Consider the following 13,094-nt stretch of genomic DNA (forward strand, 5'->3'; position numbering starts at 1 on the left):
GTTGACCGGCATTTCACGACAGCGATAACATAGGAAGCAGTATGGTTATGTTTCTAAGATGGGCAAATGTTGTTGGAAATGCCGGGATCACAAAAGTGCATATATCAGAATCTCTCAGGTGGATATACCAGGATCACAAAGGTGGATATACCAGGATCACACAGGTGTATATATCAAGATCACAGAGGTGGATACACCAGGATCACACAGGTGGATATGACAGGATCACAAAGGTGGATATACCAGAATCTCTCAGGTGGATATGACAGGATCACAACGGTGGATATACCAGAATCTCTCAGGTGGATATGCCGGGATCACACAGGTGTATGTACCAGGATCACACAGGTGTATACAGTATACCAGGATCACTCAGATGGATGTGCTAGGACCACATACAGTTGTTTGCTATATCAGGATCACTCAGGGAAATATGACAGGATCACACAGGTGGATATACAGTACCAGGATCACTCAGGTGGCTCACCCAATGTAGTTCTTTTTCATTTAGTGTTTGTCAAAACATTTTTAACATTTTTCCCTTGCTTTTGGAATTCACTGTAAAGCTGTTCAGTTTTTTTCTTGTAATGCTCTGTACACAATTTGACAGACAAATGCAACAAATTAACACGATTAATTCAGTGAATTTGACTAGTTTTCTTTCTTTAATGTATGTCAATGACAATGGGAAAAGTGTTGACTGTTTCATTAAACTGGCGGAGCTGTCCAAGGGCAGTGCTGAAGCATTCACTCTGCAAACTTTGGCTTAGCACTGACAACATACAGTACAAGGCCAAGATTATGATAGAGATTGGTCATTATCTGATCACCTATCAAGTCTACAGAAAAGAAACGTGCAGTTCCGAGGCTATTTAACATTGATGAGAAAAAAATATAAAAGTGATTCGCCCTGATGCTGCTTTCTCATCCACTTCTGTAAAACCATATTTTGGTACCCCTTTACAGCTTTGAACATTTTGTGGCATTATTTACTTAAACTGGGGCGTTAGCAATGCTAACTGCCTGCACCACTGTGCCGCCTCAACAAGAGTCAATAGTGCTGAAGCTGCACTTGAGATAATTAATAGCTGTGTGAGGGACCTAAAAGGCTTGGGGTTGAAAGATGCCTCTGGAAATGTCAAGTATTCTGCTATACTTTGGGCCACATGTCAAGCCATTCCAGGACAGAAGGGTTCAAAATACTCTTCTTAGTTTTATGAATCTAACAAGGAAACCCAGAATTGGACAGATGTATGGATGTATGGATGGATGTATTAGATCAGCAATTTGAGAAACATTTCTCCAACTGTTCCAGCACAGCCACTCAATTCCAAGTCCTTCATCTAATGTGCCTTTTTGATCCGAATTCAGGTGAGTAGCTCAATAATGTGTGTAAAATTCATTCTATAGATATAGAGGTTGACAATGTATTTACTGAATACTGTTCCTTCGGAGATATTTTTAAATGCCTTTTTTCAGATCAGAACAAACTTTTTTTCAATACCAGATTATATCACTATACTGATGTAGTATCCTCTCATGAGGCACCAGTAAGGTAGGGGTTGTGCATTTACTGGGACAATTCTCAACTGTAGCAGTAAGTCACAAAATGATTCTTTTCATGGTCTTAGATTCCAGCCTTGCAGTATAACTCAAACAACACACACACACAGGTACTAATACACGAGAATAAATTAATTAATACATAAAATGTGCATATAAACATAGATCTTATCATGAGGGTTAGCAGAATACAACAGGTATATATTCAATCACGAAGAGTTACAAATACCAAGAGGGACATACGCTCAGTATATCATTCAATTAGACTGTTTCGTAAATTAACTTGGTTACAACTTCTACACTAGATACTCAAAACAAGTACATAACTTTTAGGAATTAAATTGATATCAACTGGTTGAGCTAACAATTTAATTTTCGAGCTGTAGTGCAGAATGTTGAATACTCATCCAATCTGTGGGGATTCAGATCTCCAGCGGACAAAAAGAAGCAAAGGCAGCTTTGTTGCTGTGTCCAATCCGCGCTCTCTGGCTCGGTGCCAGGAAGTGGTGTTGCGGCTGGAGAGAAGTGGCTGTGATGCTCACTGAAGTCTGGCTAGTTAGTGTTGGCTGAAACTAGCAGAGTTTATGCACAGGAGAAAAATGACTGCGGGTCCCAGCAGGTCAGGAAGAAGACAGGTTCATTCCTGATGAAGCGCTAGTCCTGAATACTGATTCAGCTGTCCACAGCTCCGACCTGTTCACGAGGCTTGCTGCTGATGCTAACCTCGGGTGGATCCTTCAGTTACCCGCTGGCAACCTCCGTCCTCGACTCTTAGAACAAAGGAAAGTCCTGCACTCGGACACACTGGCCCTTACGCGGTGGTCCGGGCTGAGTCTGAGGATGCTTAGGTGGGGCGCTTGGGAACTGTGTTCCCTTGGGAACTGTCCTGCGCTTCCCAACTGTCCCTGCGAACCGTGCTGTGTTGCCTGTTTTTACCTGGGGGAACTGCAGGTCCTTCGTTGGTTGAAAGTTTCATGGGCATCAGAGACCCACGTGGTATTACCACACCCTGCCATTCCCTGATTGGTTGATCAAGGTGAGATATGAGTCACTTACTCCTGACACTTAGGAATGCAGTCTAGATGTCCATCTGGCACCCCCTAGACAGTTAGGCGCCAATGGATGACCATTGATCATGATAGCCAGGCTTAGCTACAGTAAGTGCATCCCCGTTTGGGAGCTGTCCCTTATCAAAAGAAAACACCTTAAATCAGCCTGCATGAATAGCTTCTCTGTGGCTGCACCACAGAGATGAAGAGAGAGATGGAGCCTCATTTGGGAAAGCACAGCAACACTTAATTCTGTCTTATTAACAAGCATTGCCACTACACTGATAACCATGTGCGGTCAGATAAAAGTTTTATGCTACCTCAAACTAATGAAGACTTGCCATCAATTATCAGTACAGTATGTGAGATGTGATTCTAATTTGGTACCTCTTTTTAGTGACAGTGAAACAGCAGGAATTTATTTAGAGAAAGTGGTAGAGAAAATTGCAAGGATGAAAAGAAGAATGGAATTTAAATAAAAACTCATGACATTACTTTAAGATTTTTGATATTCAATTTCTTTTCATTTTTACATTAATATAGGTTAAAAGGTTAAGTAAGTGGACAGCAAGAGCATGTGAGTTGGACAGAAATCTGAAGAAGGATTACATTTTATATAATTATTTCATTCAGGGTCATGCATGACTTTCTGAGAAAGAAACTAGATTAACACAGATACAAAATGACAACAACAGGTTTATATTTCAGGACATAGAGCTGAAGAATACTAAAACATAAAACTTTCTTATCCATCCATTTACAGAATTTCTACAGTTTCTTATATAGCTTTATAGAGTGTGAACATTACAATATTTTTAATTTCTATATTTCAGAAGCTTTAGTTATTACCGTTAATGTAGTATCTGTCATACTTTGGAGCCTTTTTAATTTTGTCAAAGGTGTTTGGGAAAGATGTAGCTGAACTATAACTTTTTCTTAATGAGAGCAATGCTAATAATAAAGCAAAGTTTCCACACTGATACAGAACTGCATGTGAATTCTGTGTTTTTTATTCACACCTAATGGCTTTGCTTTCAGTCAAGGCCTTTTATTGGCAGAATCAACATTTTTGTTTTTCACAAATGAGCATAACTCTTCTGTATGCTTAGTGATACTGTATATCTACTTGATGACCTCATTACCTGAGTAAGCATCTCATTTCACTAGCCTTTTAGATAATCAGCAATTAGGTTACAATATTTAAAATAACATGGGGCGTTTCTGGTGGGATCTGAAATCACAGTGATATTGATATAATTTATTTTAGGCCTAGGACCCAGGAGGACTCCTAGGGTTTCAGGCTCAAAACCCCAGTGTAAATGCTATTTTAGTGACCTTGAGTCAAATATTTTAATATCCCAATTTCTTCAATCCACCCAGTTCTAAAAATGGACGGTTGAGATGTTAACCTATGATGAACTGGGGTCACAATCTGGATGAGTCTTGCATTCTCCCTTTGCTCAACACTACAACCAGGATAACTCTGAAACAATAAACTACTAGGCTTGTTGTGAAACTTTTTTACTCATTTTGGTAAGAAATGTGAAATATGATCCTCTGTCTTGCATTCATACTTAATTTAACATTAATTCAGGCTTATTAATTAGCCATATTTAAGGAATGTGATGATCAGATTGGTTCACACACTGATCATATTTGGTATTCAACAGCTGCACAGATTTGTTTCAAAACACAGACATGCAGCTGTTAAACGTGATGATATTTTAATTTCAATTTACACGAGGCTGATCACAGATCATAGATCAACAGCTGTGAATTTTAGTCCCTTGTGAATCGTCCCATTTATTTTTATTCTTCAGAAATTCTCACCAGGTTCTCTTGGCAAGAATTAAGATTCCATATAAAATTCAGACTTGGTCAAGACTATGCAGTGCATCAAGCATTTGAGTTCAGAATTCTACAAGCAGCGTCACATCGTCAGATGAGCTACCAGTAAACTAAGTATACAATATTTAACAAACAACAATGTGTAATGCATGGAAAAGATAGAATTTTGCAAAGTTTGAAAAGTAACATTTGAGTTTTGTCTCCTGCTTCCCAGCCTTCACATTCAGATCCATCAGAGAGAGGCAGTGGCACCTCTGCAAACTATCTAAAGTATCTCAAAACTATCTAAAGCATGCTAACATTAATTTTAGAAGGCTGAGGTGCTTTTATAGACAAAGACCAAGGATGAATCACGCATAACTTTTATAACTTTACAAATGAAAAGTTATAAAAATTAAAATCAGCAAGGAATGACACACAACATCATAACATACTAAGCATTAGTCAATAAATAATATATCAAATGAGTTACACTGACTGATATAGTCAGTCAGGGATGGGTGGTCACCATGCACTGCAAGACAGGTTGTTTATTATTAAGAAATTATTAATAGCCCAACATATCATAACGATATGGGTTTCTGTTTGACTGAAAGAAAACAACGTCAGTTTTGGGTCCAGTGGTGTGTAAATGAAGCTTTGATTTACTTACAATTTGAAACAAGAATAAAATTCCAAGGGCAGATTAAACTCACATTATAAAGTAACTTTATAGAGGGCTATTTCATTTTAACGTACTTGTTTAGAGCCTTGTGATCACATTCACTTGCTTGTCACAAGATCTCCTGACAGCAGACTCACCTCAGAAAGTTCAAGTAAAACACCACATTCTTCCTGAATGAGACGTTATTGCACCTTTTGCTTTGGAAGCAAGCATGTGGACTTACTAGAAAGAAGTCTGGCAGGACCTCACATCTTGTCTGGTTTGAATGAGGATGAGGGCAAAGAATATTAAAATATTAAACCTCAATATTAAAAAAAAACAACAATAATAATTCATAGGACAGTGCAGTTCTTATACTTTTTTTAAAATGATGTGCCGCTTGTAACATCTTCCATCTGTCATATAAAGGGTTCCATTTATTGTCCCACACATTTAATCAACAGGAGGAGGCATGGTAACCCAGAAATTAGCATTGCTGCCTCACAGCTCTGGCTCTGGTTTCAGTTCCCAACGTGGGGTGCTATCTGCATAGAGTTTGTATGTTCTCCGTGTGTCTGCTACGGTTTTCTCTGGGGGCTCTGGTTTCCTCCCAAAATCCAAAGACATAGGGGGAGGTTAGTTGGCTTCTGGAAAAATTGTCCCTGCTGTGTGTGCATGTCTGAATCTATATCTGTGTGTGCCCTGAGATGGATTGGCATCCTGTCTAGTGTGTACCCTGCCAAGAGCCCGTTGCTTGCCAAGATAGGCTCCGGCTCTCCCACAACCCTGAAATGCATGAAGTGGTTAGAAAATGGATGGAAGATGTCATACTATCTTTTCAAGTATTAATACTATGTTGGCTGATTGCCCATGAACAAAGTAAAAATGTGTCCTTAAATGACACATCATATTTTTAAAAAACAAAACTTCAGTGTCTCGGATCGCGCAGCCTACCTAAAACAGTCAGTTTTTAGCAGTGAAATCAGACTGCGGTCACATTTAAGGTCACTTTTGTTACATTTGGGCAAAGGCAAGCTAGCACCTGTGGTTGTGTTTCCACTCATTTCCAGACTCAGTGCCACATTAGGCGTTGTGCTTTGGCACTAGCTATGTAAATAGTCATGTGGGAGGATTTATCAGGGTTAACAAGTGGCATGGTGTGCCAGATGGGCTGGTTGTTATGTGTGAGAGAGGAACGTGTCCAGGCACTGTTTGCTTTGGCTGACAGTAGAACACAGGGGAAGGCTGTCATAGCTCAGTGAAAGGGCATCACTGTCCAGAGCTAAGGACCAGGGCGCCATAATCCTGTGGCTGACGTGTGCATAGTATGTCAAGGTCTGGGACAGCAAAATCATTGTTTTAAGTTGCATTGCATGTTTATTCCTTACCTGGGTTTTCAAGAGCAATCACCTGCTTTAGGTTAACACATTCAGTACCCACAAATACATTTATTATTTATCAATATACAACTACATTTATATTTAAAAGCCATAGTCAAATACTGTAATAGTTAAATAGTTAATAGTTCAATAAATAGCCATATTATTTAACATACCATAGTGATTTAACAGCATGTGATTACACAAGGTAATCAATATGTTGGTTATCATGTTTCAAACTTATTATGTATACCTCACCAAAGGCTGTGGTTTAATTATTTTCCTTAAGCTTCAAAACTGTGTGATGCACAGTACATATTGTGATTATAGTCCAGCAAAAAGATTTACACTAATTTATAACACTCAGGTAAGGCTGTTCTCTGCACCAATGGTGTTCTTGTGTTAAAACACCATCAGGTTTCCACCTCCCCACTCTTTCTCTTGAACAAATGCCTAGCACAAAGTCTCCACGTGTCTTCCTTCAGGTCTTGTACTGTATGTCCTTTGTCCCACCGAAAATGGTCGTTTCATCACTTAGCTGTAACCCATGAGTAACCAGCATTTTCATGCTGACAACACATTACAATGTTCCTGCTAACACAAGGGTAATTCTTCCTAGAATCTGTTGTTCTACTGCATGGCCAGCGCAGTCTGACAGTAATACACATGAATCAGATGGATGAGACCTCCTGGGCCAGTGAATTGACCCTCTACGTACCATTTTCATTGTACTTTGCTATATAGTATAGGGTATTACCGGAAGTACAGTATTGGGACAAAGCATACTGTGCCGTAGCGAATCTTACAGTACCTGAGGTCATATAATATTTGGAGGTGTTGTATGGTATACAGTTACAGACAGTTCAAACCAAAATGGCGCACGCATTGGAGCTGAAAGTATTTCAGCATTTAATTGTAGCTGATTACCATATTGCACACATGACTGTACTTAAGGTTGTAGAACCTACTGCTCCCAAAGTCTGCTGTGGAGAATGTTTTATTTAATTTGGTGACCATTTGGATTGGAATTCAAATAAACCAGGTAGACCACAAATTGTGATGAGTATGACCACAGGTGAAACATCTGGTGATATATAAGTTCAAATAAGACATTTGAATTAAAAAACATTAATTCAAGAAGTCAATGACCTCGCACGTATGCACACTATGCAAGGTTGTCCATGTCCAGGTTTGTAGTTATTCACATGTGTGAAGTGGGCAGCTGTGCTTTGTCACTCACAAGTTTAAATCAGACCCTGCACCTCTTCCTCGACAGTGGTGAACTCCGCTATACCAAAAGATGGGGTCATCTGTAGAGGGAGGTTTCTTCTCTGTTTAGGGGATTTTATGAATGGGTGGTCTTCAGCAAGCCAATACAGCTGTAGTAGTCCTCAGACTATATAAGCAGAGAATATGTATTGTAATAAGCATTATAAGCAAAATATAACGTCACTGTGGATCAATGAGTCCTACTACAAACCTGTTATTTCTGGTGGGAAAGTGTAGCAGTTGTAACAACCCAGGGGACTCTGCTGTTCGAGAGTTCCAGCTGCTAAGTCTTGAGGCCACAGCATGATAGTGTGGGCCTTTGTTTTCATGATGAGGGCTACGGATGTTGATTTTGTTAGGGGTACCATCATTTACCTTATATTTTGTGGCATTGTTGACCACAGTTTGGTGTTGCTATAAATAGAATTTTATGATGAGTGTCAATTCACCTCTCAACTTAAAAGGACACCTATGAAATCGTGAAAGCAGTTTCTAGCACTGTAATAAAAATTCCAGCATGGCAAAAATTTGCTTCATATTCTTTGGCAATTTATCAAAAGACAATAGAAAATCTATTGAGACACATAATGAAGGCCAATAATGAAGTTGTGCTTTAACTCTGTTACATATGTGGATTTTGAACAGTGGTCATGTTAGGATAGGAGGGTTAAGTTAGTTGCCAATGTCAAAAAGTAAATCAGAACATTGTTGGTTAATTTTAAGCTTCTATTAAAATTGACCCCCATCTTGAGTAAACCTTTTGAATTTGTGAAAACGCTTACCAAATTACGTTTTCTGAGGCATTTGTGGCAAAATAATCTTTTTACTGAGAATTTATGAAATAATAATAGATTGTGTATTTGCAAAATACAGGTGTGGCTGTAGCAATTAGTTTTTTTTAAAAAAACAAGTGTGACCAGTTGTATCTTCAACAAATCGGTTACATTTTTCACATTGTGAAGTTATTGTATCTGTACATTTCAAATGATTGCTTTGAGAGAGGATGGGCAAAATCTTGACTTTTATCGAGTTCATGTTTTTAAAACTGGTATTAAGTAATCCCAAAACCTTTCAACTTGCATTCCAGAAAATCAGAAAGGACTCGAAAGAAATCTGCATGCACTTGTTTCATGGTGAATTGTCACTTTACCTAATGCAAATGAGACTGATGCAACACAAGCAGAAAATTGCATGGCTCCTTAACTGATAAAACTGCAAGCCCTTTTGCAAAGAGGAACCTGTGAATAATGTACAGGATGCGTGGGAAAGGTTTTAAATTGCATGTTGAATGTGCAGGGTTATTTGAGGAGTGGTTTTGACAATACTTTACCTTTAAAATGCTTTAAGAATTATACTAATGTTCACAGATGTCACAATTTTCCATTAAACATATTTATATAAACAGCAAACGCATTCATTTTTGGGTAGAAATTAAAGGGCTTATTTAATGCCAGCACCTAATAATCCAAAGCTGTCTCCTATTCTAATTTAGTGAAAATGTCATTTTAAAAGTGACTGCATACATTTTGGTATGTATCTCAAATAAACCCATGCGTCTACAAACTGAAAGATCACAACATCAGCTGCAAAAAAATAACCTTTTTTGTGTGTGCTCAGTAGAAAATCAATGTATTTCAGGGGGCCTAAAAGTGATATCCTGGACTATTTTGATTTGTTTTTACTATTCTCCTCCTCCTTTTGTGCTTTCTTTTTACTAAGTATATTGCACAGATGTAGCTCACAGCCTAATCAAGAAGCAAAGAACACTTGCTGAACTTTTAACAAACATACAGTACACATATAATAAATACAATATTGTAATGTTACACACATGGAACAAATAAAAGGTTTATTTAATGCTGAAAAGAGAAGAAAAGAAACACAATGTCGGAGTAGCTTTAGTGCACGTGTATTGTTTAATACACATACACTATTCTTTGGTACAGAATCATACATTACTGGCTTTGTGTGATCTGCAGTTCAACTAAGTAACCCGTTTGGGGTGGGATCCTGTCATGGCTGTCAAAGAATATATGGAAACTAGACATAGTGATTTGGGGGAGATCTCAGCTGAAACAAGTAGTGGTATTGGGTGGATTTAACCCATTCTCTCCGAAACTATTTTTATTTAATAGAAACATCTGCAATGGAACACGTCTGCACTGACTCAGGTGCTGTATTGTGGTTGTTATTTGTGAGAGAGGGCCCTGAAGGGTTAAACAATAGTGTTACGTTATGCACAAAGGGATAACAGAGATGTGGCAAGTGTAACTGAAGGTTCAGAACCTGATAGTTCCTTTGTAAAACACATTGCACAGGGAGCATGGCAAGCCAAACCATTTAAAGACATCTGCGGACATCTCTTGTGGACATCTTGCATGCATATCGACAAGATATGTTAGAAGATATCTACAAGTAATTATAGATATCACTAAATGATCATTTGGTTTGCAATACATTTCAACAGCTCGGTACCCGTGACAGAAAGACCACGCGAATTGTCCCAGCCACCGATGTTGCCTCTGGAATCCATGGAACTGAAAATTTAGGGGAATTGTCTACAGGGTATTTTTCAAACCGGTCTTTCAGGTTTTACAAACTGCTTAAGGATTTGCCCGAATGAGCACAGCAACTTGCTTTTTCTCAATGGAATCTCAATTTAGAAGGAACCTAAATCAGAACAGAAAAATAAGCGGCTTTGTTCATGTAATGATGGTGCATGTACTGTACTACTTTCATACCTAATTGGGGCCCAGCAGGTAATGAAAACCTCTCAGCTGTGATTTCACTGTCATGTGATATTAGCTGGTGAGTCAAGGTGACCCGGAAACAAAGCTCACACCACATTAAGCACCTCTTTGTCCTGTTGATGTTTCCTGCACTTCTCTCTGCAAAGCTGTTCCAGCTGGCAGAGCTTCAGGTCGCATGATTCTGTTAAGACCTACATGTACTAAAGAGCCTTTCAATGAAATGACGTATATTTACTTTGAATGCAGTGTGGCCTTCTGATTTAACCGTGGACATACAGTATGTCACAGAGTGAATAGCTAGGTGTGGACCGAAAGGTGTCTGGGTCTTTGTTGACATTGAGTTTGCATTGAATGGCCAGTGCCTCCCTAAGGGTGGATGTGTTTTTCGCCTTGTTCTTTGAGCTTCCTCGCGTTGACCAAAAGTCCACCTTGTGTAATCACCACACAGATCAGAGGTCTTACTGGGTCTCGGACTGGGTGGGGGGCTCCGGAACAGAGTTCGGATACACAATGCATCTTAATACAACCAGTTGATCAAGGAATCCCGAGCAGTTAGCTCTGCCCACACTGAAGACATCAAAGCCACACTTTCAACATGCCCCCTGCCCACTGACAGAGCACATATACAGAAGATTGGAGACAAATGAACCTGGAAGAAACCATAGCAACCAGGAGAGAACTCAGACATGAGGGACCCTTTAGAAAGCAGCGAAGGGAGGCCTCAGCATTGATATGGCCAGCAGCCATATCACCCTACAACTCACAACTGGCAGCCCACCTGGATGGGAGACCTCCTGGGAAAAACTAAGGTTGCTGCTAGAAGAGGTATTAGAGGGGCCAGTAGAGGGTGCTCACCCTGCGGTCTGTGTGGGTCCTAATGCCGCAGTATAGTAACAGGGACACTAAACTGTAAAAAGACGCCGTCCTTCTGATGAGACGTAAAACTGAGGTCCTGACTCTCTGTGATCATTAAAAATCCCAGGGCATTTCTCGAAAAGAGTAGGGGTGTAACCCCGGCGTCCTGGCCAAATTTCCCATTGGCCCTTACCAATCATGGCCTCCTAATAATCCCTATCTATGAATTGGCTTCATCAATCTGTTCTCCTCCCCACCAATAGCTGATGTGTGGTGAGTGTACTGGGGCACTATAGCTGTCGTCGCATCATCCAGGTGGATGCTGCACATTGGTGGTGGTGGAGGGGAGTCCCCATTACCTGTAAAGCGCTTTGAGTGGAGTGTCCAGAAATGCACTATATAAGTGTAAGCAATTATTGTATTATTATTGTTTTCCTCCCCCCTCTACCCAAAACTGGAACCGGAGACAAACATGGTAGGGAGGAGTGTGAGGGGCCACGTTTTGTTCAGGAAGGCCTGGATTAAGAAGGAGGCCTAAGAACCACTTAAAGACTAAACTGATTCATCCCGTTACTGTGGCAAAAGGAGGTACACCAGGTCACCTACCGGAGCTCATTTCAGGAGACAAATGCTGCTGAACTCTTCCTTTGTGACACTAGGGTTCTGGTAACCAGGGCCCATGGGGTTCTTGTATGTTCTGTAACTTGTGTCACATCTTCTGTGCTTTGGGTAGGCAGTTAAATTGTTGTGAAATTTTTGTGTTTGGGATACTTTTGTGTGATGGGTAGATTGAAATAATTAACATTGTTTTTATATGGTGCCTTGAAAAGTGGCTTATCGAAGCATTTTAAAGAAAGTTAAAAAATACACAATGGGAGGAGGTAGCAGAATTAAACAGTTTACACTGAGGGTTTGGAAGACAGAAGGAAAGCAAAGGGCCAGACTCAGAAGCAGTTAAATAAAAGCCCTTTTAAAGAAAAAAGTTTTTAATCTTGATTTGAAAGAACTCAGGGAAGAAGTGACTCTCTGATATCCTTGGGGATAGAATTCCAGAGCTTTGGGGCATAACAGGAGAAGACAGTAAATGGGCTTGGAGACAGACAGGAGACCAGAATTAGACAAGCAAAGGTTGCGAGGTGGGGAGCAGGACTATATCAGCTCAGACCGAACTGAGGTGCCAAGCCATTTTGAAGTCGACATGAAACCTGATAGTAGGAGTAATGTGATCACTTGCACTAGACCTGGTCAGGATTCTGGGTGCTGAATATCAATTCCAGAGAAAAAAATGGTGACCAGCTTTTCAGCAACAGTTAACGACAACATAAGACATGATCTGGAGATATTTCTGAGGTGGAAGAATGACGGTTTTACAATATGTTGCACATGCGGATCAAATGTCAAGCCTGGATCAAATATTACACTAAGGTTCTTCATTTTAGATTGAAACTTAAGTACAGTACCATCCACAGATAGGGTTACTGCATTGGCTTTGCATAGTTGATGGGGGTTGCCATGAAGCATGACTTCGAACGAAGGAAATGTTGAGTAAATTACTGAATGTCTGATTGGTGGGTGCGCTGGTGTTCTGGGAGATAAACACCTGCTGCTGTGTTGGCAAAAGGTCCTAACACACTTATAATTTCATGGTAGCATGGTCAGCTACAAGCAAAAGTACTGTAGTACCTGCATTTAGAGACCACCATCTGTCACACATATAGTATGTTCATGTGCAATTAAA

Source organism: Atractosteus spatula, chromosome 8 (assembly GCF_055471065.1).
Source record: "Atractosteus spatula isolate fAtrSpa1 chromosome 8, fAtrSpa1.hap1, whole genome shotgun sequence".
Taxonomy (NCBI): Eukaryota; Metazoa; Chordata; class Actinopteri; order Semionotiformes; family Lepisosteidae; genus Atractosteus; species Atractosteus spatula.